At 43.9% G+C, this 25591-nt stretch overlaps 1 long non-coding RNA gene across 2 annotated transcripts in view; it reads right to left on the bottom strand.

Annotated features, from left to right (window-relative positions):
- The window catches only part of LOC121139683, a 41767-nt gene that overhangs the window by 1210 nt on the left and 14966 nt on the right, over positions 1 to 25591 (bottom strand). Inside the window, exons 2-6 of one of the 2 annotated variants that reach the window (XR_005876580.1) lie at positions 23095 to 23219; positions 17531 to 17623; positions 14370 to 14669; positions 11790 to 11878; positions 2968 to 3214 (exon numbers count right to left, since the gene is read on the bottom strand). This is a non-coding gene — a long non-coding RNA (uncharacterized LOC121139683). The remainder of the gene's footprint in view (positions 1 to 2967; positions 3215 to 11789; positions 11879 to 14369; positions 14670 to 17530; positions 17624 to 23094; positions 23220 to 25591) is intronic. The other variant, XR_005876581.1, reaches the window with a different exon arrangement.

Here is a 25591-nt window from a genome sequence, read left to right as displayed (position 1 = left end):
ATTTCAAGAAGTAAGAGGTCACTATGCCCTGGGGGAGAGTATACAAAAGAAGCACTTCCAGTATTTAGATGGTAGTATGAGCAACAGGGAAGTGTGGCCAAAAGCCTTCACAGTAGTTTCCATGAGGAAGAATTGGCTAGGAAATGGAAGGTAAGAAGTTAGTCGAACAGTATTCCCAGGCTCACAGGCATAGGTGCTGCCCTTAGTTGCCCAGACCTTGACTCTGGGGTGACTAGGACAACAGGATGAAAGTTAGAGCATAAAATCCCATCAAGAAGTTAGGCGGGGTAAAGACTCTGTGTGATTAATTTGTATTGGAAATATGAATAGCGGGTGACTTGTTTGATATCTGTAGGAATTGGCGAGCCCTGGTGCCCTTGGATTCCATGATCCCGGAGTCATCCATCTCCTTAGACAGACACAGAGCTTCGGTAGGAGTTGATTTGTTGAAGCAAACACGATAGCTGCTCCCTCAAGGAGGGCAGGACACCTGCCACCAGCTAAGTGCCTCTGACTCTCGAGTGTTGCGTAGAGAGACCTCGTAAATTGAGGAAAAACTCATACTAATCTCATGCACACTATTGTGGAATTCCCGGAAAATAGAGAAGATATTTCTAGGATCCAGAGGGGAAAAAATTTGTTTTACCAAACATGATACTTTTTAAACCAAAGCAATAGTCATTTTTGTAAGTACATGAGTTCGGCCTCAGCAACCCTGGAATCCACAGGTAACTTCATTAGTCAAGGTTCTCTAGAGTAGCAGAACTTCCAAAATGGATAGATAGATAGATAGATAGATAGATAGATAGATAGATAGATAGAGGTATAGTTACATGATGGGGGAAGTCCTTCTGTGTATATGTTTGCCCTATTGGTTGGTAAGTAAAACACTGTTGGCCAATAGGGAAGCAAGATAGGTGGGATTAGGAGTCGAGGAGCATTCTGCGAAATGTAGTCAAGAGTGGAGAGTCGCCATGTGATCCCGAGAGGAGAGGAAGCAAGTCTGGTGTTCTTGGTAAGATAAGACCTTATAAAAATATATATTAGTAATTATGGGTTAATAATTAAGTCAGAGCTAGCCATTAAGAAACCATAGCAAATGGCCAACAACTTCATAATATAGTGTCTCATGTGTTATTTGGGGGCTAAGGCAGCAGGGGGACCCAGGCAGCTGGCGGTAAAGAGTACATGTTATAGGTATAGATATGGGAATTATCAGAATCACTTACAGGTTATGGACCAACTTATCTGATATTGGCGGGCTATGAATAGAAAGTCCAACAATCTAGAAGTTGCTCAGTCCACAAGGCTGAGTGTCTCAACTGGTCTTCGGTAGGCCCCTGAAGAAGTAAGCCCTAATGCCAGTGAAGAAATGGACTTGCTAGCCAGGGCAAGAGCAAGCAGTCAAAATCTTCCTTCCATGTCCTTATATAGGCTTCCAGCAGATGTGGTCCAGATTAAATGTGTGTCTTCCCACTTGAAGATTCAAATTAAAGACATGTGCCTTCCCTGCTTGAGATCTGGATCATTGGTGTGTGACTTCCTACCTCAAAGGCCCAGACCAGAAGAAACAAGAAGCAAGAAATCTCTCAAGTGTGCCTTCCATTTCCAGATGTAGTCAAGTTGACAATCAAGGCTAGCCATCACACTCTCCCATAGAGAAGAGCTCAGTACAACAGCAGGGAATTATAAAGGGCTTAGGAGAAACTATCTTACACATTATCCTATGCTCAGAGGCCATAACAAGCAGGTTAAGTTTAAATCTCATTCTTCTTGTCCTCTTTGTCTACCCATGTTCCTGGGAAGGGCAGATTTTCTAGGGCCAGTGAGGTCTCAGAAGTCACAGCATCGTAGTTATAAATTATCCTATGGTGCATTTGCCATAGAGCCCCTCTCCCAGCTCACCTAACTGTGTCATGCCTGAAAGGAAGACTGTGTTCGCTAAACCTGTATTAATACAGATGTTTGGGGCAGGTGAAGGATGGGGTGGGTGTTATGTAGTATGGGAAAGCATCATTTATTCATATACTCAATCATTAACTTAAATACTTATTAACTAGCTAATAAGGTGTCAAGCAGAGTTGCACCCTGAAGGATGGACGTATGCTTGGCCTTGGATGAAGAGCCACTGAGCAGATAACACAGTGGAACACGGAAGCTATCAGACTGTCTGGGCCACAGACAGGGCTGGATCAACCAGAAGAGGTACACTGTGGGGAACAACTAACAGGAAGTGAGCTATGGCCCAAGAAGTCTGCAGGGATGGAGGGGGAGCCACAATGAAAATCGACCAGAAAAGGGAAAAGGTTCCTCATGGACAAACCACATTTCACAACATTTGAAGCTAATCCTGTTTATTTCACCTTTCTAAAAATACCAGTTCTCTGAAGAAAACAACAAAGCAGGAAGTGGAATGGGCCTGACCCCCTAGTTCCTGGCTGAACAGACTTTGCGTGGAGAGATGGAGACATGGAGACCATGAAGAGGTTGGGGCTAAGCCCGAGATCTTTAAGGATCTGAACCCCTGGGGGAAAGGAACCATAGGGAGGAAAATCAAAGAAACAAATGAATTTCAAAAGCATATCTACAAACATGAAATATTTAGCCCCATTCAAATTGTTTCTAAGATAAATCATTTCCTGATATGGAATCAGAGCTGGGTATTTTTGTGAACTTGACTGTGAAAAGGTTGACTCGTGGTGGGAAGGCATGGGTGACAGAAGAGCTAGGCAGGGCCAGGCCACTCCTGCAGGATATAAAAGGTCATGTGAGAGCTGAATGTTACTATTTAACTCTCCAAATAATTACTCAGGTCTTCATGACAACATTCAATTTCTACAATAGACCCACTGGTCTTGATATGGCAACACAGTACTCGCCTAGGTTCAAGGAAGCAAGAACATGTTTGACATAATTCAAGTTGTGGCGAAGTAAGAATTTTAAAAATAGCAAATGGGTTGTACTTACAGCTCATATTGCCCAGGGAGAAGGTTAAGAGACTAAATTCCCTTGCAGGAAGTTTACTGGGGGAAGCTCTTGGGAGTTGTACTGAAATGGAAGTAGGGCTGGACAGAAGGAAAATATAATAACGTCTTAGACTGTCCCATGGGAATCTTTATGCTATGATGTCTTGTGGAACTGTCCCAAGTTGAAAAATGAGGACCAGGCCTGGTTACTCCAATACTGAACATCACAGGTAGATGCTATGCAGCTCCTAAAAACAAGATGGCTTTATTTAATATTTTTTAAAGAATGTAAGATACCTCATTGACTGTGGTAGGAAAAAAACACGTCTTTGTTATCATCATAGAAAGGACTAGAGTAGGGCTAGGGATGTAGCTTAACTGGCAGAGTCCATGTCCAACAAGCCCGAAATGCCATTAGCCCAGGTCTGATCACCGACACCACATAACTCAGGCTCACTCCTGCTAATCTCTGCACTCAGGAGGTGGAGGCAGAAGAGGCAGAAATTCAAGGTCATCCACATCTAAGGAGCTCCAGGCCCATCTAGGATCCAGGAGACGCCACAAGACCATGTCCTCAGAAGCAAACAAACAGGAAAGAACCAGAGCAAACTTCTAATGTCACAGTGAGAATTCCCACTCACCCCTTCATCGAGCATTTATTGGCCAGCTACCACAAGGTAAAGATAAATGAGGGAGGGAATAGATGAAATCTATTCTGACTTCACTCCCCTCTCTCCTTGATCATCTGAATTTTGTGGTATGCTCTGGATTTCTAATGTACCCAACAGGCAGTCACATATTTTATAATGACAACAGAAAACAAAAAGAAAACAGAAACTACAAGTTAGCAAGCACTGGTGTTAGATTTTGGCTGTAGACAGACCATAATGTTAATTTTTACCAACTAACTATCTTTAAGTCTCTTATAATTTGTTAAATATCCTTTCCCTGGATATCACACGTTGCCAGTAACCACTTCCTGAATCCGTTTCCTGTTCCTGGCCCTTCTCAAATGTCACCCTTCCTACTGACAGAAACCCCACCGGTGGCCCATTCTTTCCTCCTTTCTCCTAAAAGCTCAGAAGTCTCTGTTTCTGCCTCCTCCCATCTCCTTTCCCTAGGATATAGTGTTAATCCCACTGGGTGAGAATAAGACCACTAACACTATTTTTGAACCAAATTTGAAGCAAGCTTTATTAAATACTGGCCAGGTCCATACCCGTGATTCCCAAAGAATGACTGAAAAGTATGTTAGTCAGGTGCTTACAAAGGCAAAACTCACCAGGCTATCTATCTACTTCCCACCTCCGCCCAATGAGGACAAGCATACATCCTGATGTACTTCATGCTATATGCCTCCCGCCTACATGTGATCAAGCACATCCTGTACAGTTGGGGCAGCCAACCTTGTTTACAGAAGTGAAAACATGTGTCTCATTATCTTACATGAACAACACTCCCAGCATTCTAGGAAGTTATCTGTCCTTGGGCAAATGTGGCTTACCCACTTTGTTAGAGGCAGTTTTGTTTCATAAATCTCTTTTTTTTTAAGAATTTATTTATTATGTATACAGCACTTCACGTATGCCTGCAGGCCAGAAGAGGGCACCAGATCTCATTACAGATGGTTATGAGCCACCATGTGGTTGCTGGGAATTGAACTCAGGACCTCTGGAAGAGCAGCCAGTGCTCTTAACCGCTGAACCATCTCTCCAGCCCCCTTGTTTCATAAATCTCTTAAGCACAGTAATTAAAACATAACTTTAGCCCTCACAGTAACCCCAGGTGGTTACATGCAGCAAAGTTTCCAGTAAGTTAAGAGACAACATCATAACTGAGCACAGAGGAGAGTATGTAGGAATGGGAGTGTCTGAGAGGAAATAGATACACATTGAACAGTACGTAAAAGGTTCTGATGTTTCCTGCAACTTCTATGGCCATTGGAGTCGTATTGGTCTCAAAGAGATTACCTGAGTGATGTGTGTAACCTCCACCCTACCACACTTTGGCAAGCACATCTGTTGTGCCCAAATTCTGAACCCCAAAATCACCAAGAGGTCCATTGCGATGCAAAAGCAAAGAGTCTTTTATTAAAGTTATTTAATGAGCTAAACCCATTAGCTCGGGCCCTTCACCCCACCACCATGGCGGATGGCTGGAGAAATACCCCAAGCAACCTCGAGGCAGGGATCTTAAAGGGCAGTGTAAGGGGAGTGTCTAGGGGTATGAAACAGTCTCAGGACTGGTGCGCTTCTAAGTTTGGATGACCTGCCTGTGTTGATTGGTCAACTGGTTGTTATGGCCCATAGGCCCTCCCAGGGCAGTTGCTATGCTCTGCACATCACTGTTGTGCACTTGTCTGTAAAGGACACCCAGAGCCGTAAGCACAGCCCCACCAGCTAACTTCTGATGGCTCCTTGCCACAAGGAGGACATCTGACCTCCTAGTGACCAGGACAGGAGCGGCAAGGTCATGGAAGCACATGTTAGCCTGTCATGGCTGCTAAAACGGGGAGGCTGGTCACTACACATCTCGGTGAAAATGAGAATTTGGCAATACTCCTCTCTTAGACTGACTTCATCCTATTCACCTCCCATATTTTTTGTGGTCACCACTAACGATACAGCGGAAGCTGGAGCAGGAAGAGGCTGTCAGTCAACAGTGGAAGTAGGAGGGGTTTGTGGGAAGGCAGAGTGGTTTGTGCTAAGGTACTGACATGATTGTGAAATGCTGCCAGAGGTGTTGCTGACTTAGAGTCAGGGTCGGGAATTGTTGCTCTCACTGATCCAGCTATTGACTGGGGGGAAGGGGGGCGTCAGTAAGGCTCCATCTGGACAGAACTGAGCTAGCCAGACCATGCGCTAAAATGTTCATTTACTAAAGCTGTCTTTGAGAGCTGCCAGCGGATTCTATCTCTCCACTACCATCTTTCATTTTTAATTTGTCAAATGAGAGGATGCTCAACTTTTCCCAGGGTGCCTCAAGGAGAAAGCTGTCCCTCCCCACACTGGGTGATTTTAATCACAGATTGGTTTCTTAGTGCAGTCATTTTCTAAAACCTTAAGTCACTAAGTGCATAGTTTTCAAAATGTCTGGTTTGAACACAATGTTTCCAATTTCTGAGCAGAGAGAGAAATTTTAGGACTAAAATTATAAGACATTTGTGCTTTGATACCCAAGGAATGTATATGGGAAGCTGTGATAACCATCAGACAGGATCCCAGAAGGAACATTTGAAAAAGGGCATGTATTAGTAGCAACAGATCTTAGTCACCAAACAAAACAGAATCCAAACCACAGCGGAGACTGTTGTGTGTGAGGAACTAATCTCTCTGTTCCTCTGCAAATTCCTGAGCGGGTTCCTGAAAGGAACCACCCCTTAAACGAAGGACATTCAAGACTGTAATGTGAAAAATAAAAACCCAGCAGATAAGCAAAGCAGCCAGCCACTAGCACTTACCTCTACCTCAGGCTGTAAGGGTGATCCTGACTCCAGGAATCCTCAGAGAGCAATACTCTCTCCCCTAACCCTCACAGACAATAGCAATCCCTGTCTGGAAACTAAGTCTCCACATGAGACTCCTTCCTTTTCTACCTCCCTCATGCTGAGATCAAAGTGTGAGCTCTGCTAATCATCACTCTTGTGTAGGCCAGCATAGCCTTGAACTCAGAGAGATCCCTCTGCCTGTCTCCTGAGTCCTTAGATTAAAGGTGAGTGTCTCCACTACCTGACTCTACAGCTTGCTAGTATGACTGCTGTGATTAAAGTGTGTATCGCCACTGCCAGATCTCTATGGCTTGTGGCTAGTTTTGCATTCTGAAACCCTCAGGCAAGCTTTATTAAGTCATAAATAATACATCACAACAAAAGCCCTTGTGATTAACATCCCAGTTTTCTTTCCTATAGAGAGACTGAACCTCGGGGATTAGAGAAAAGGTCACAGTTGTCTGAAAATGAAGTATTTCAAGAGAATGGAGAAATCACCTAAGAATGAAGTTGTTTCTCCAGGCAACAACTGAGTGCACTGGGTTCACGCTACCACAGACTGCCAACTTCTAGATTCTGTGTCTGCCACTGGGAGATGGACACTAGACATCCATGAGTATTCTCATTAACAATAATTATACATGGGGGTTGGAGAGATGGTTCAGAGGTTAAGAGCACTGACTGGTCTTCAACCACATGGTGGCTCACAACCATCTATAATGAAATCTGATGCCCTCTTCCAGTGTGCAGGGAAACATGCAGACAGAACACTGTGCATAATAAATAAATCTTAAAAAAACAATAATTATACATATGTATACACTATAATGTGATGTTTTGGTTCACACACAGATATATATATATATATTAGAGTCCTCATTGTTCACAAAAATGATCATAAAGTATGCATTCCTTTCAGTGTTCATTCACTGTACAACTTTCCTAATTCATCTTAATGGTGGAAATGGGGGAAAAGTGTGTCTTGTTATGAAGAAAATGAAAACAAGAGAGATGAGGACTCTAATTTTGTCTTTCTCACTAACTTCAACTCAGGGCTACTGTTGTGCCCCATTCTTCTTCCATGTGAAACAGAGCTAAAGGAGCCTTCTCTCTTTCCATGTGTACATGGGGGACAAAAGCAAACAGAGAACGGGAAACATTCTGAGATATAAAAATCCATGCTGATCTTGGCCTGGGCTCAGAAATTCCTAGGAACTATGACTCCATAAACATGCCCTCACTGTGCCTAGATCCTGAGGTGATCCTGAAGAGAGAAACTGGACAGTCTGAAGATCTAACAACTCATAGAGAATGAGCTCTGTGACCCAATGCCCCAATGCGTGCATAAGAAATTATTCCTGTGCTGATTTTCCCATAGGACACAGAACTGGGCCTCCCATTTGTAGACCCTGGTAATTTAGGGGTGAATGATTTCTCTAAGACTAAGTGTCATGTACACAAAAAGCCATGAGAAAAGTGATCATAAAGGTTCATACTAACATTCTGAGTTTGGAAAACTGAAGGGAAAGGAGAGTGAATGGATGGACCCTTGACTAGGCCAGATGTTTGGCCTCTCTTTTGTCCTCTGGTCATGAAAATAATTTCAGTTCAGTTAAGGCCAAAGCAGCTTTAACCTCCTACTGGTTTACAGATCAGTCTGGAGACGGAACTCCACAGCAGCTGACTCTATTCCTGTCTGACTTTTCATGCCAAAACTCAGCCCCCGGTTTATTTGCTTTTAATAAATTTATTCTGCTTCGGACATTGTGTAAAATGGAAAAAAAGTCTAGACTTGTTTCAGTTCAGGAAGTTAGGGCAGGGTCTCTATTACAAATAAACCTCCTCCAACTTCCTTTTCACTCTCTCACCAATCTGCTCCCAAAGCCCTTGGGATCTGGGACTCCAACTTGTGAGCATGGCTAGAGAGCATGCTCAACGCCGGACCCCTTTGGAATAAGAATACACAGTTCTTCAGGATCCTCAGTGTTAACCAAAAATTAATTATGTGCACCCTCATAGGACTTCCTGTTTTCCTTTTATACAAGTTGGCACCTCAATTCCAGGCAAAGAGTTGTATTTTCATCTGAGTCTTGCACTTTTGGCTTTGGCTCTCCTTCTGGCCTGCTGATATGACTCTCCATGCAAAGGCACACATAGTCACACACACACACACACACACACACACACACACACGTACATGCACACACACGCACAAGCATAAAAATTTAGCTTGGTTACCATCAACAATGAATTTGTTATAACCCATTGATTTTCTCCTCTAAAATATACTGTATGGAGGGCAGATTCTAAGAGTCAGAGAAATGGGGAGTTTGCTGCGAGAGTGTGTCTCCTGGAAATTTCAGAAGGTACAACCATGAAGTCTCACCACCATGGTTGTCTAAACATGACCCAAAGAGGAACAGTGCCAACAGACACGCTACACAGAAGAGGGAAAGCTCATGAGGCCTCAGCATTAGACAAAGGACTATGGACAACTGAGGAATGCCAAGAGCGGCAGAACGTGCACACCAATGGTCAACCCTGAAGCAAATATACATGTAACATCACACAGACTGAGCACGTTGTGTTTACACATTAGTGAGTATATACATCTGTGTATATGTCTCTTTCATCTATATGGATGGTTAGATAGATGGATGGATGGATGGATGGATGGATGGATGGATGGATGGATAGATAGATGATAGATGGATAGATAGATGATAGATAGATAGGTAGGCAGGTGATTAAAGAAAAAGAGGCCATGCAAGAGAGTGTGGGAGGAGTTCACGGGAGAAGTAGTGGGAGGAATGGGAAGAGGAAGTGATATAGTTCAATCTCAAGAGAAGCTGTAAAAATTGCTTTGTAAAACTCTGTGTGTAAGGATTGGATGGCGAGGTGGGTAAGAGTGCTTGCTTCTTTTACAGAGGACACTAGGGTCCCAATCCTCTTGTTTCTCAACTCACAAGTGCCTGTAACTCCAGTTCAGGGAGCCTGGAACTCTCTTGGCTTCTCTGAGAATTTGCATTCATGTGTATTAACACACACAGGCACAGACACACACATGTGACTTAAAATTCCGTGTGTCTCTGTGTGTGTGTGCTTCCCATAAATTAGTCCCAAACATTCACATGAGAATTAAATCAAGGAAGGGAGGGAAACAGTTGAAATAGAAGAAATTATATTTTTTATACTTGAGTGTTTGTAAACAAAGAGAAGAACCAAGATTGATAAAGAGAAAAAGAATGCAGACAAAAGCAAAGACTTGAGGCTTTATTTCCCTTGCGAGATGAAAAGGCACAAGGTGTTTTTCTCCCTCTCCCCCAACCCCACCCTCTTCTAGAGATGATCATAAAGCTCTAGGAGATGAAGAGTGCGAATTATAGAAGCAGCAATCATAGTATTGAAATCAACAGTAATTTTAAGGTCACCTAGAGTGTGGAGAGAATTCAGATCTGAGTTCTGATAGCAGCCTTAGCTTTCCCTGAGTCTATCCATGAACAGATTATACTTTCTAAGCCTAAAATATAAGCAACATCCCTACTGAAAAATTTTCGATGGAAATTAGAAATAAGCTAGGTGTCTGGAATATAATAAGCACTTACATCAGTGGGTCTCAACCTTCCTAATGCTGCAACCCTTTGATACAGTTCTTCATGCTGTGGTGACCCCCCTAAACATAAAATTATTTTCAATGTTACTTCATAACTATAATAGCGTTACTGTTATGAATCATAATGTAAATATCTGTGTTTTCTGATGGTCTTAGGCAACCCTTGTGAAGGGGCCATTCTACTTCCAAAGGGGTCACGACCCACAGGTTGAAAACCATGGACTTAAATACTAGTGATTACTGTCATTAGCTCCACAAAATATATAAAGCAATAGAAGGAAAAATGGCTCCTAACCTCAAGCATGTTCCTAGAAAACAAACGTGGTGCATGGCATTTTTAAATTTATTTATTTCCTAAAGAGGGGCTGGGAATTTTTTAAAAACGAGCTAACTGAGTTATCTGGAATTACTGGGGAAAGAGCATCATGCATAAGACTCATGAGGGCTTCCAAACGTCCCTTCAGAAATCAACACAGCATAAGACTCATGAGGGCTTCCAAACGTCCCTTCAGAAGTCAACACAGCATAAGACTCATGAGGGCTTCCAAACGTCCCTTCAGAAGTCAACACAGCATAAGACTCATGAGGGCTTCCAAACGTCCCTCAGAAATCAACACAGCATAAGACTCATGAGGGCTTCCAAACGTCCCTTCAGAAGTCAACACAGCATAAGACTCATGAGGGCTTCCAAACGTCCCTTCAGAAATCAGCACAGCATAAGACTCATGAGGGCTTCCAAACGTCCCTTCAGAAATCAACACAGCATAAGACTCATGAGGGCTTCCAAACGTCCCTTCAGAAGTCAACACAGCATAAGACTCATGAGGGCTTCCAAACGTCCCTTCAGAAATCAACACAGCATAATGCTTTGGCATTCTGATTAGGAAACAAATTTATACCCCAATTGAGTTAAGGACAATTAAATAGCTTACCAGTGGTCACATAAGAAACAGAGAAACAGGACCTCTGCTGGCCCACAGAAAACTGGAAGGATCCAGGTGAGCCGAGGAACACATTTCATAAGAATGTACTGATGAGAAGCAAAGAGACTGGGCTCTGAGATGGTCCTGAGTGACACACCATCCAACACCTGCCCAGCTCTGGGGGAGAAAACACCATCCAACACCTGCCCAGCTCTGGGGGAGAAAACACCATCCAACACCTGCCCAGCTCTGGGGGAGAAAACACCATCCAACACCTGCCCAGCTCTGGGGGAGAAAACACCATCCAACACCTTCCCAGACCTGGGGGAGAAAACACCATCCAACACCTGCCCAGCTCTGGGGGAGAAAACACCATCCAACACCTGCCCAGCTCTGGGGGAGAAAACACCATCCAACACCTGCCCAGACCTGGGGGAGAAAACACCATCCAACACCTGCCCAGCTCTGGGGGAGAAAACACCATCCAACACCTGCCCAGCTCTGGGGGAGAAAACACCATCCAACACCTGCCCAGCTCTGGGGGAGAGGGGGGCACCATCCAACACCTGCCCAGATCTGGGGAAGGGAGGATACCATCCAACACCTGCCCAGATCTGGGGGAAGAAACACAGGACATCTTTGTGTTATTGCATCCTATTTAGGCATTTCCTTTCCTGGACTCCTTGTGGTGAGCTGCTGGCCTCAACTCTTGACTGCCCACGTTTCCCATCTACATCCTCACGCCCTATCTGAAAACCAGTCCCCAGGCTTACTCCTACGGTTCCCCTCAGTGACCATACCTTCAGTTTGTCTATTCTGGTCTCTTCGCATTACTCAATCTAATCCTATGAGGCTATTTTGGCCAGGGTTCGTATCAAGTCCTTTGTCCCTGGAAAGGAAATGGAAAATATGATTTGTCATTAATCTGCCTGAAGCAGGGTATTAGGGAAGATATGTGCTTTTTGTTTGTTTTTTAAAGGGGGAAAACATCCTTTACAAAGTTATACAGTTTTTCCACATTGCCCTTCTGGGGAAAAAAAAAAACACACCTCATACTTGGCAAATTACATTAGTCAATGGGGCCCATAGCACACAGAAACAAGTGACAGACTGAAACTTTGGGACTGAAGTCATTCCAAGTCACTAAAGTGCCTTTGTAGTTGAAGTCAGCCTCTGGGGTTTTCTCTTGTCTTCATAAATGGGAACACAAACTCAATTAGAAGTCATCCCTAAGAGAGTGATTTAGCAGTATTTTCAGTGTGACTTGGTCCAACAACAAGGAAATCATCCCCATAGACTCATGTGTTTTAATTTCTCTATATTTAACTCAATTTTCTTGAAATTATGCAATATGTTGTTTGGTTTTATTATTATTACTCATGAAGGAACAAGAACAGTAAGTAAACAGAAATGACAGTCATCCAAAAGGAGTCCTCTTTTTACCCACTGTAGGTAAAAATACTTGATGATTCCACAGGGGAAACTATTTAGGAAGAGTGAAACATCCATTCACTTTGAAAATAGATGTGTGTGCTTTTTGCATGCACTGATAATTCCCAAGTTTGTATTCTGGGTCAGATCCAACACTGAACCTCAATGAGTTACTTTATTCTAGTTTTTTACAATTTCATACATGAGTACTTATTTACATCATTTCTATCCTTTCTTCTCCCTGCCTCCAGCACCTCCTGGGTCCTCCACAACCTCTCAAATTTGTGATCTCTTTATTGTTGTCTTGTGTGTGTGTGTGTGTGTGTGTGTGTGTACATATGCACACGTGAGCATGTGTCCCCTGCTGAGTTCACTTAAGAGTTGTCCATTTAATGTTGTTCATATGTATCTATGTGTAGTCCTGGCCACTTGGGGTTGGAATAACCTATCAAGGGACTCAGCCATGGAGAAGATTAATTCTCTCTTAGCAACCATTAATTTCCTGTAGCTCTTCATTTAGAGGTAGAACCTAGTGAAGTTTTCCCATCCATATAAGCATATCAACTGGTGCTGTCATCGTGGATGTTTTGTTTAGCAAGCCATATTGTTGAGAGTTCATGACTGTAGCTTCCCCGTTCTTAATTAATTGAAGACACAATCTCTCAGATGACACCCTGAGTTCTCTGACTCTCACAATCTTCCTGCTCCCTCTTCCTCCACATTCCTTGAGCCGTAGGTTAGTGGCTTGTTTTTATACTTCTAGTTATCACAAAACAATCTCAACTCATTACATCCATTTTTTTATTTCCCCTTGAAAACTGAACTTCTCTAGATTGTCACTAATTGTAGTATAAAGAATTGAAGGCGCCATCCTCGACACCTATGCCAACTGAGTCAGCATGGCCACCATCCTTGACACCAGACATTCACTCCTATGCCAACTGAGTCAGCATGGCCTCCTAAATAAATGCCTTTCCCTGTTCTTCCTTCTTCCATCATGACACCATCACAGACCAAATAAACATCACCTGCACCAGGCCTCCCCCCACCCCTGACTGCTTGCCCTAACTCCCGCCCCTCTAATACATTTCCAACAAGGCTACCTGATCATTTACAGAAACTGAAATTGGATTTTGTCTCTCTTCTCCTGCCTGAAGTCGTTCAGCGGGTTGCGACCCCTTCAAGTCTCCTTTGTGCACACTAGTGTCTAACTCACCGTCATTGTCGGAGCCTTCCTTAGTCCCCCAGGCTCCGCTCCTCACTCGCCTTTGCCTGTTTACTCATTTCACTCTGGCTCATGAACAAACTCGTGGATCAACTACTCTTCCCTTAAAGACTGTTTCAAACCCCCTAACCTATGTTTGGATCCTCTGCTGTGAACTTATTTGTAACTGTATTTTTCCTGTATTAGTTTTATCAGCTCTCATGATCCACTCGTTTTTATAATGATCTCATTCCACTAGCAATGTTTCCCCCTGGGAAGAGATGCGCCATGCTCACTCACTCGCATAGCACAGTGATGGGTGTCTGCTGAGGGTGGGTGGAGGGGACCTGACCCTGAAGAGCATCCAAGTGTGAAGGCATGAGCGGGAACTCATGCGAAACGGGCGTGGACTCTCAAAAGTTCTTTTTCCACTTTTCCCTCTCATCCAATGAGACTTTTTCCCCTTATCTGATTTGCTTAGTCTTTATCTCTTCTACTAGAATTCATCTCTGTGAGAACAGAATTTTGGCTTCCCCTGTATAAACTCACCTACACAGAGTAGGAAGGTCAAAAAATTAGATGCTTTGAAAAATGAGTGCAAGTGAATGCTATATTAAAATGGAAAAAGACTTTATTGTACCATTTCCAGGAAAATGTAACTAAGTCTAAGGAAAAGAATGGGTAAAACTTACTGAAAATTATTAGCCAGAAAGAAGAGTCTAATAAATACTTTTTTTGTAATTACCCCATAAAGTCACTTCCAATGGGGACCTTCCCCTTTCTGCTCTCCATGGTCTAATCAGTCATGTTGTGAAACTGCACTGCCACAGATGTAGCAGAAAGAGCCAAGACCAGTTAACTCCGGCTGTCTTGAATCAGGACCAGTTAACTCCGGCTGTCTTGAATCAGGAGCTTTCCAGAGGCTAAAGACAGTTTTGCTGGTGTTTTTGCTTGTTTATTGCAGTTGGGAAGATTCAGCCCAGGGTTTTGCACATGCTAGGCCGGTGCAGAACCAAAGAGCAGCATCCCCACACACGGGACTGACCTGGGAGAAAGAGATAACCAACTCAGGCAAGGTGTCATTGGCCACCACACGCCTGCCATGGTGTACACACACGCATGCACACACGCGCACACACAAACAAATGTAATAGCATTTCTGAGCTGGGCATGACGGTGCACACCTTTAGTCCAGGACGTGGGAGGCAGAAGAATGTGCATCTCCATGAATTCACTAATAATCACACACAAGCAATACGTACTAAGCAGTGTCTTTCTTCTTTCTTTCTTTCTTTCTTTCTTTCTTTCTTTCTTTCTTTCTTTCTTCTTTCTTCCTTCCTTCTTTCCTTCCTTCCTTTATTCCTTCCTTTCTTTTCTCTCTTTCCCTGACCTACTCCCAAACAAGCTTCTCATCTGTGCCACATAGTTTAAGACAAGAACGATTTTTTAATTCTATTACTATTATTTAATTTTTTGAGACTGTCATAGAGTATAGTTCAATCTTATTCACCCCTCTTCCTCCCAGTCCCACTCCCAACTTTGTGACATGGTTTTTAGAAGCCATCCCACTTGCCGGGCAGTGGTGGAGCATGCCTTTAATCCCAGCACTTGGGAGGCAGAGGCAGGTGGATCTCTGTGAGTTCGAGGCTGGGCTGGACTGATAGCCTCCAAAACAATACAGAGAAACCCTGTCTCGTTAAAAAAAAAAAAAAAAGAAGAAGAAGCCATCCCAGTTAATTTGTGCTATACACACACTCCTGTGTGAGGCCTTGCTCTGGGCTTGATCAACTTGCTAGAGACAAATTCAGTGTCTACAGGCAACATACAGACAATTAGCTCAGGAAGAAAGCATTAATCCCCCAAGGTTCCTCCGTTCTTCATGAACACATTTTTTTTTTTTTGCAATCACACATTTACAGAGTAACTGAAAAGAAGAAAATCCTGCCGTGTTCTTCCTTTCCCAAGAGTCTGTGGTGTATTTGTTGGAACAAAGCTCAGCACTCCTCATCCCCGGCTGCCAAAGCCGTATGAACTCTCTCACAAGGTCAGGACCAGAGCTGAAGACCACTGAGGATGTGCGCTCTGGAGCCAAAGGATCCTGGGAATGAGCGCCTAGATGCCTCAGGTTTTGTTGCCAGAAATAAAACTAATGGGGTACGGTACAATAACAAAAATGTTCTTGGAACAAGTGGGGGCCAGTGCTGTGCTTAGCTAAACTGGCAACTGGACGTGGATTTCTCAGCCCCACATCTGATCTTTACAATGTGTCTTGTACTATGCTCTCCCTGTCTAGGGCCAGGCAGAGTCTGGCTGGGATTTTTCCTGTACAGGCTCGGAGTGAAAAACCCGTCTCACTGTCTTCCTGCTACACCGAAGGGGGGCAACAGCACAAGGACAGGGACAGCCCTGGCTTGCGGGAATGTTTTCCACATGGTAGGTGGATACATTAACTCAAACACAGGGTGCTGAGAGAACCCGGAGGCATTGCCAGGATCCTGGGATTAAGATCAAAATAAGAAGCCTTTCGGCGATTCTGAGTGCATTTGTACATGCATGGGAAATGACCCAGTAACAGTATATATTTATTTTTGAAAGTTTATTTTTTATGTGCATGTGTGTTTGTGTGACTCAATGTACACTACGTGCATACATGTGCCCTCAGAGGAGAGAAGAAAACATTGGATCCCTACAGCTGGAGTTACAGGCAGATATGAGCTGGCAACCAAACTCGGGTCCTCTGTAAGAGCAGGAGTACTCCTAAGCACTGAGCCGTCTCTCTCCAGCTCCATGCACCAACACTTAAAGATAGACAGACACACAAGCAGATGATAGATAGATAGATAAATAGATAGATAGATAGATAATGATAATGAAGACAGATAACAGATAATGATGATGAAGAGAGATGAAAGATAGTGATGAAGATAGATGACAGATAGACACATCCATAGACATAATTGAGACAGAATCTTACTATGTAGCCCTAGCTATTATGGAGCTCACTATGTATCCCAGACTGGCCTCAGACTCATAGCAATTCTTCTGCCTCAGTCTCCAAGTTCTTGAATTATAAGCTTGTATCAATCATCATGCCTAAATTTGTGAGTTTTTTCCCATTGAACTTATTATATCTGTAACATGCTGATATTTTGTTCTGACACTAGATGTCAAGAAAATACATAGAATAACTGACATCCCAAATACAGTAAGGAAGTTTTTTCAAGGTAATATACCCTTCTTGAGTAATTCTTGCTATTCTAGAGGTTTCACTAGTATTTTTCCTTAAAGAGGGGTATACATTATAATTTAATTTTCCAGTGTTATTACCTAAAAACTTTTCATAAAAGGACAGACACTTAATTAAGTAGATGAGTCAATACATAAACGAAAGACAAAGTAAGCTCACTATGTCATTATTTAGTATTTCCAACCATGACCATTTCCTATCCTAGTGTAGGCTAGGCATGTGACACACACCTGTAATCTTAGCACCTCAGATGCTGAGACAGGAGGATCGCAAGCTCTGGGATACAAGGTAAAACCTTGTCTCAAAAATAATTTTCATCTTGGACTAAAAAGATGACTTAGCAGTCAAGAGCACTGGCTGCTCTTCCAGAGGACCAAGGTTCAATTCCCAGCATCCACATGTCGGTTCACAACCATCAGTAACTCCAGTCCTAGAGGACCTAAAGCCCTCTCCTGGCTCTTCAGGCACTGCATACATGTGTTACACAGACTGTAGCACTTACAAGCAAAATACCTATACACACAACATAGGGAAAGAAAGGAAGGAAATAGGAAAGAAGGAAGGAAGGAAGGAAGGAAGGGAGGGAGGGAGGAATCTTAATTGTATATATCAATTAGTTATAGGGTATGGATATTTTCAATTGAAGTTAAAACACTAACCTGGTGTGGTGGGGTACACCTTTAATGCCTGTAATTAATGCCATTCAGCTTACATAGAGAGTTCCAGGACAGCCAGGGATTCTTAGCAACACCCTGTCTCAAAAGGAAAAAATTTGCAGGTTGGCTCAATTCAAGAAACATAAATGAATATCTTCTGTGTGCTAGAAGAAATATCTGAGATAGGCTACAAAGAGGGAGCAAACATAATCCCTGATGTCTCTTGAGAGGCTTGAGATCCAGTGGGATGCAGCCATGCAGGCAGGCATGTTGGTACTCTGCAATGAGGAGCTACAGAAAACAGCATGGGGTTAGTGCAAAATCTCCCAAGAGGCATTTACTGCAATACGCAGGTTCAGTAAGCACAAGTAAATTCAGTCTTTAAAGAGACGATGCTTTCCTGCATCATGCGTGTGCACAGAGATACAGATGCGCCTTGGTCACGGTGTTTTATCACAGCATTGGAAAACAAATACACATGGCCATAGCTGCTTTCATGGAACATTCTACAGATGTGTTGTCTCCCCTCATCCCAACTACAGCTCTATGGCTGTGTTCTTCCCATGACCACCTCCATTCTTCCAGATGAAAACAAATCAAGAAAAGAAAGAACCCTAAGCGCATGGATACATGACAATAACCCCAGCCCTTGGATTAGGGGCAGGAAGATCAAGAGTTCAAAGCCATCTTTGGCTACACACCAAGCTCAAGGTCAGTCTGGTCTTCAAGAAACCCTATCTCAAAAAACAAACAAACTCATAAAGGGGGGCGTTGGAAAGATGGCAGAGACCAGTTAGTGACAGGGTCCCCTTGACTCCAAAGCCCTAGATCTTCCGCAGTCCCTCACTATGCCCTCACAGAGCCAACAGTCACGTTAAGAGTGGCGCTGGCTTAGTTCAGGAAGCAATGGAGGGCTGCTGTGCTTTTTAAAGATAAGTGAGATTTGTCCTGGTAGGAAACACCTCAATCCCAGCACTTGGGAGGCTGAAGCAGGTGGATTCCGAGTTTAACGCCAGCTTGAGCTATATAGCAAGGCCTCAAAAAACAAAAAATAAAATTAAAAATGAATAAAGTTAAATGGGGTCCAGAGGCTATCTTCATGGAACCCGCTCAGTCTGGCTAACAAATATCCGTGTCAGACTCTCATTCCCATAACCATTGCCCCTTGCCATACCGGCTCCACAGCCCTTCTCCTGCCTTCTCAAAACAGAACAAGTGAAAAAAGGAACCACACTGTGTCTTGTTCCCGTCCATTTTTCTTCCTTCCCTTTGATCTTGTCCATCCTCCCTCTCATGTATTCCTACCCAAAGAATCCCAGCAAATACTTGGCTTCATTATCTCAACAAAATAAAAATGTCTTCCAAACTCTCATTATGTCGGGAAATATATAACAGAGGATGGAGGGGAAACAGGAAACTCACAGAATGTTGCATCGGGAGACTCTGCACAGCCTGGAGGCCACCCGAATTCAAACGAACAGTGATAAGGGAACTCCTATGCAAGCTCCAGAGGGCAGGGTGCCCATGAGCCCCCACAGGTCAACCGAACCCCACTTCTCTGTATTTTTCCCTTCACTGCTCTATCAGGGACACCTTGGATGTGGACTTGCCTAGTTCTATCAGGGAGACCTCGGATGTAGAAAAGTCTATTCTCTTCTCGGCTCAGTGAGCAAGTGCGGCCCCTGTAGCGTTTCCTCCGAGGCCTCCTTGGCTTCCTCTGTAGACTCTGTTTCACCCCTTGGTCTGCAGTAATTAGACTATGTAGACAAGGAGATGAATTACAGACTTTCAGATCTCTCTGTGAAAAGGGTTTTCTCTCAGGGATCCAGCCCTGGCTGCAAGGAGTGTTTCTTGTAGCACAGATCTCAAAGCCTCCGGTCAACTGAGAAGTGACAGCGGGTCTAATGTATGGGCAGGGAGATCTGAGTGGAGATTTGCAGGGCCGTCTTCCTATTGGTTTGCAGGATGAGGTGTGAACATTCAAATAGCAGGCAGCCCATGAAGGACCTTGAGAAACTGTATTAAGAACGGAGTGTTCCTTCAGGCTTTGGCTCATAGAATTGCCTCTCCAGCTTGTTTATCTTTTCAAGACTGAATAGTTTAGAAGGCCAAAACTATAGCAGTCTAGCCCAGCCCTTCTGTTTACAAGCATACATAACTGGCTCGGGACTCACATGGCTGTGGAGGGCAGTGCCAGGACACAGAAGGGTTTCCAGACCCCTCTTCACTTCTCCCTGCATGAGACCTTGCTGAGCTGATGACCCAGATCTACTTTCTGTAATTTTTCCTCTGTTTTACTTATCACCAGTGGTCTATTCCCCTGAAGAAGAGGTGGGGGAACAAGAGGGGAGGTGACTCTTGATGGAGTGGAGCAAGTGGCATTTTTGTTGTTTCAGTAGTGTGTTGGTGTGTGTGTGTGTGTGTGTGTGTGCGCACGCGCGCGCGCATGCGCTCCATGACATCTCATGACAGCCTGTAAACTGGTAACTCTATATGTACTGTCTTATTTAACTTAGCCAACATTCTTCAGAGTTGCACGTTGTCATCGCCAGCTGTGTCACTGATAAGGAAGAGGCTCCTGAGTTTAAATGACATGTGGGATGTCACATAAACAGGGGATGGAGGAGCCAGGATTCAGGTCCAAATCTAGGCTTTCTTATCCCCCAAACCACATATGTTAGCCAAAGAAGTGTTACTGTCTGCGAAGCCTGTCCAGTCCCGCTGATGCGGTGTCTGTTTTTAGAGTAAGTATTGAGGGGGCAACAAGATGGAGGGGAGCCAGGAGAAGCTTCCTAATGTTACTTTTTTAGGGATGTTTCTTAAAGTTGCTTTCAGTCAGCATTATTTAAAGCGTTATTATTTCCATCTTGCTGTGTTTTCCAGGGCTGTTTTGTTATTCTGTTTAGGCTCAGTCTAACTGTGTAGCTCTGACCTTCAAGTCACGTCCTTCCGGAGCAGCCTCCCGAATCCTGTGTATAGCAATGGGGCGAGCAAATGATCTTCCCCTTCATGGCTTTGCAAGGGGGAAGCACAGTCCCACCCTGTCTCCATACACACACACACACACACACACACACACACACACACACACACACACACACACACACACCTCCTGTCATCATCCTGGTGTAGACTCACCTCACCAAGTGCACCACCCCTAACCCCCCCAAGCGTGCCAGTCACCAAGTGCCTCCTCCATCCCTATGGCCCTCTCCCTTCCCTGGGGTGATGGATTTCCCCAGCAAAGGAAGAAGTATTTTCATCTTAGTTAGCTGGAATGGTGAATGGACTCACTGAGAATGTAGCAGAGACCACAATGCCAGCAAAGAGTTTATATATGATGCCTTGGTCTCCAGCTAGGACCACAGTTCCATAGGAAAAATACCCCCACACTTCATCTGCATCATCTCTCATCCAGAAAAAACAGCTGGGGCCGAAAGAGAGCCATCCTCACCTTCATCACTAGCCAAGGGTGGCGACAGAACCTGCTGTCTATTTTGCTTTGACTTGAAAGGGCATTTTGTAAATGGAGTCTACATTCCCCCTGTCCCTCTTTGAGGTTTAAGTTACTGTAGAAACTGACTTTATAGGTGCTGAGAAACAGCTGGGAACACCAGCCAGAAAGCTAGTATCAGATGGCAGTCAGAAAACATGAGTCCCAGACTGGGAGGATACCCACGTGGTGATTCCTGAAGTGAGCTGAAAGGTTTCTGGAATGTCGCATATTTAAACTGGAACATGTTTGGGCAGATGAAAACAGGGTACTGAGTGGAGACGGGTGTTCAGGATCCAAAACCAAGTTCACCTCTTTCTGCTTAATTAGTCATTTTAATTTTCTGGGTTTCCATGGTAATGTATAAGTCTTCCATTCCTGATGTTCATTTTAAACGATATCGAAGAAAATATTATTTTTAGTATGTACTTATTTTTGCTTAGTTTTCTCTTAGCTCTGTGGGCACAATCTGTGACATAAGCATATGCCAGAAACTTGGGGGATATTGAATAATTATAAAGAATAAAAGCCTTATTCTTTGAGTCCCTTTGCTGCATACTTACCGTGAGACCTTGCATGAACTGTAGACTCTTGGAGCTTCTCCTTTCATATACATAAGATGGGGGTAATATTCTGTCATTTTAAAAAGTAAATGACCAAAATGAATGAAAACTGAGAGCAAATTCTCAACACAGACACGTGCCACGTGGATAGTGAAGTAATTCTTTTTTTGGTATTTCCTCTCTGTGTCAGTTAGTTCCTCTCACTACCACAAAACATCCGAAATGACAAACTTGCAAGAAGTTCATTTTGCGTCACCATTTTGGAGGTTTCGGTCTGTGTCAGCTGGCCATGTTTCTTTGGGCCTGCAAAGAGGTGAAAACTCGTGGCAGGAGTGTGTGGTGGAACAAAACAGCCCATCTGGCACAGCAGGAAGTGAAGCGACAGAGAAAGGCAGAGTCTCCCAATGCCCCCTGGGTGACCTGAGGCACACCTCTACAGGTCTCAGCGCCTCCCTTGGCACCATTCTGAGGACAGGCCTTTTCACGTGGGCCTTCCTACAACACCGCCCTACCCATGGCACCATTGTTTTTGAAAAATGAATTTTCAGTAAGAAAGAAGCACGTGGCTGACATGCCATGGGGTAAAGGAAAAGTACAGTTGTCCCAACCAGCAGCTCCATTGCTTTAACCTGTTCGTGGGGACATCGCCATGGTCATTCACATATCCACCCACATGACACCGACAAGGGCTTCTTCTCACTTGTTCGGCTTAGACAAACCAAGGACAGGAGTGAATGATTCTACATCTGGAAAACTAAGTCAATGAGGAAGTCAGAAACGTAGAATCCATTCAATAAAGTTGTGTTAAAGCAGTGGTTCTCAACCTGTGGGTCATGACCCGTTGGTGGAGGTCACCTAGAACCACTGGAAAACATAGATATTTACACTATGATTCATAACAGTAGCAAAATTACAGTTATAAAATAGCAATGAAAATAATTTTGTGGTCATAGGTCACCACAATGTGAGGAACTGTATTAAAGGGTCACAGCATTAGGAAGGTTGAGAAATACTGCACTAAAAGAATACATTTAAGAGTCCATAATGTTGGCCTCCTTTCTGTTTCTCAGTTCATTGTCTTTTAATGTCCCAAACAGTGACTTCTGTTTTTATCTTCAGGACTGAAGCTTGCTCTTCTCATTCTCTCTTTCCTTTACTGGAAAGAATAATAGTTTTTGTTCTACCACAAAAAAATCACTCATAAAATCAATATTCTGCTGATAGTGCTGAATCTCATGGGACAGCAAATTTTTTTTATTTTACTTGAGCCAGGAAAATTTCTCAGACATGCTTAGCCATTTGAGGGGGGGAAAAAGACTCTGTAGAAATAGATAAGCAAGAAGAGAAATCAAGGGAACAGGGTTGGTAGAGAAAACATAACTGTAATTTCTGTCATTATTAATACTTAGATGGGGGATAACTTTTTGGGGTACCTTCCAGTGTGCTATTCTGAAAAGCGTCTCTGCACAGCAGTTGCTGGCAACTCTCTTCCATTCTCTCCCTGATCTTACCTGATTGTCATCAACGCTTTTCTTGTTGCTCTGGATACAGATGCCGTAGAAAAGGTCAGCCCCACGATAAGTCATGCATGCCACGTGGTCTTCTCTGAGGCCATCCAGCTGAAGACAGGCTTTAACTAAAAGGAGAGCTAATTAAATCTGTATCCTGGAAGCTCCTGGATGCACAAAGATAGGAAACACAGTAGTATCTTTCTCTTCCCTGTGTTTCCATCCTAGAATTGCACATAAAGTATTCAATACAGTGGGTGGGTGGTAAGTAGAAGGATGGATGGATGGATGGGTGGATGGATGGGTGGATGGGTGGATGGGTGGGTGGATGGGTAGATGGGTGGGTGGATGGATGGGTGGATGGGTGGGTGGATGGATGGGTGGATGGGTGGATGGGTGGATGGGTGGATGGGTGGATGGGTGGGTGGGTGGATGGGTGGATGGATGGATGGGTGGATGGATGGATGGATGGATGGATGGGTGGATGGGTGGATGGATGGGCAAACTGATGTTTGGCTAAACAGTGATGTTCTGTTTCCCTCCTGAGAGTGTGGTTGGGAGATCTTGCGTTCTTTTGTGGCCTCTGTCGCCTGGTTTTCATCCTGTCAGTTTTGCTGAAGGAGATTCTGTAAATTAGGAAAACTAGCACTTGTGTGGCTGACTTACATGTTTGCAGATACTCCTGAGAGTGTCTATCATCTTCTATACTACGTAGCACTTCTCTTGGGCTAAGGAGAAACAGCTCTCTAGATGTCTGTCATAATTGTTTAAATCCAAATATAAGTTGGAACTTGGGATGATTCAGAATTTACAAGTTAGCCATTAGGACAATGCATGCTGTCATCCGAAATTAATTATGAAGCTTCAGATAACTCCTGATGATTCTCAAGTGATAATTTATCATCTCAAACAATCTTAGCAATAACCAGAGTAGCTTCTTTGTCTTCCTTGTGTCTCATTTTCAGTACATCTCACATTCCAAAGGTGTCTTACAGGTTTCCATCTCTGTAACTCAGAGTCTACCTAAAACGCACCATAAACCCCAAATCTCCAAAGTTCTACTCATGCCTCCTCTTTCACTTCCTTCCTGTTCCCTCTCTTTTCTTCTCTCCATGTTCAGATGAAGCGATCTGGCCCCTTTGCAATGCAGAGCACGCGCCTGTTCACAGGGTGGTCCTGGTCCTCTGTGAGACACTTTATTACAACCTAAGGAAATATGCCAGTCACTAGAGTGCTCACCATACAGCATGGGGATCTGTGTTGGTCCCCCAGGACCCCCCAAAAAACAGTCAGGCACAATGGTATTCCAGAGTTGGGGAGGCAGAAGCAGGAGGATCCCTACAGTGTGCTGGTTAGTCAGTTAAACAAAATTAGCAAGCTACAGGTTCAGTGAGAGACTCTGTCTCAAAAAATAAGGTGAAGAGCAATTGATAGAAACACCTAATATCAATCTCCAGCCTCCACCTACACAGGTACACATATGCACACACATATATGCACACTATACACTATATATATACATATGTGTGTATATATATATGTATGTATATATATATATATCTGACTTGGCGTGGACAATACAGCTCAAATGCAAAGGGGCAGCCTTGCCCAGCTAGCAGTAGAGTTCCAATACCACAAAAGAACAAACAGAAGGATCATGTGATTAGAGTTGCTGTGTACAAAATTACTTTTGGATAGGGAATGATATTAGAGCAGGAAATGCAGGAGTCCAAGTTCCAAAACATTAATGGTTTTACGAGTGGCTTATAAGGAGTGTTTACCATTGGAAACCCAGAAGTAGATGAACAATAAGGAGAACAGAAGGGGTCAGAGAGCGGCAGTACCCAAAAGAAAAGCTTTGACCTTGCGAAACCCTAGATTGTGAAAAGGGAGCCTGGCAAGCCTGGGGAATCTGGTAACGGCACCATTACAACAGCGCGTAAGAAAAGCTGCAAAGCTTAGGTTGGAAAAAAAGGCTCTGGATTCAGGGAAAGCAAGAGGGCTGGAAGAGCACAGTTGTCATCTGAACCCGGGAGCAGAGCGGGGACCACTGGGGCTGAGCGCATGAAGCCAGAACTTGACCAATCACCTTGATCTGATCATCGTGCAGAAGTGACGGCAGGGGCATTCAAGACTCCTTTGTTTTAAGTGGCCCAACGCAGGGCCAGGGAGATAGCTCAGTGGGGAAAGGTGCTAGCCACACAACCTGACAACTGAGTTCAAAACCCACAGACCCCGGCAATCCCACCACTCCTTTGGGAATATGGGAGAGGAATATGGAATCACCAGGAGCTCATAGGACCCCTGCCTCGAACAAGGTGGACGGTGAGAACGAGCTGCTAAAGCTGCCCTCTGACCTTCACAGACACACAGACACACAGACACACAGACACACAGACACACACACACAAAGCACAGCACTTGGGAGGCAGAGGCAAGTGGTTCTCTGTGAGTTCAAGGCCTGGTCTGCATGGTGAGTTCTGGGACAAACAGAGCTAGA

Source organism: Mesocricetus auratus, unplaced genomic scaffold, assembly GCF_017639785.1.
Source record: "Mesocricetus auratus isolate SY011 unplaced genomic scaffold, BCM_Maur_2.0 Super-Scaffold_100001, whole genome shotgun sequence".
NCBI classification, from domain to species: Eukaryota; Metazoa; Chordata; class Mammalia; order Rodentia; family Cricetidae; genus Mesocricetus; species Mesocricetus auratus.
Note: the sequence above shows the minus strand (reverse complement) of the source record. Positions and strands in the feature narration are given on the sequence as shown.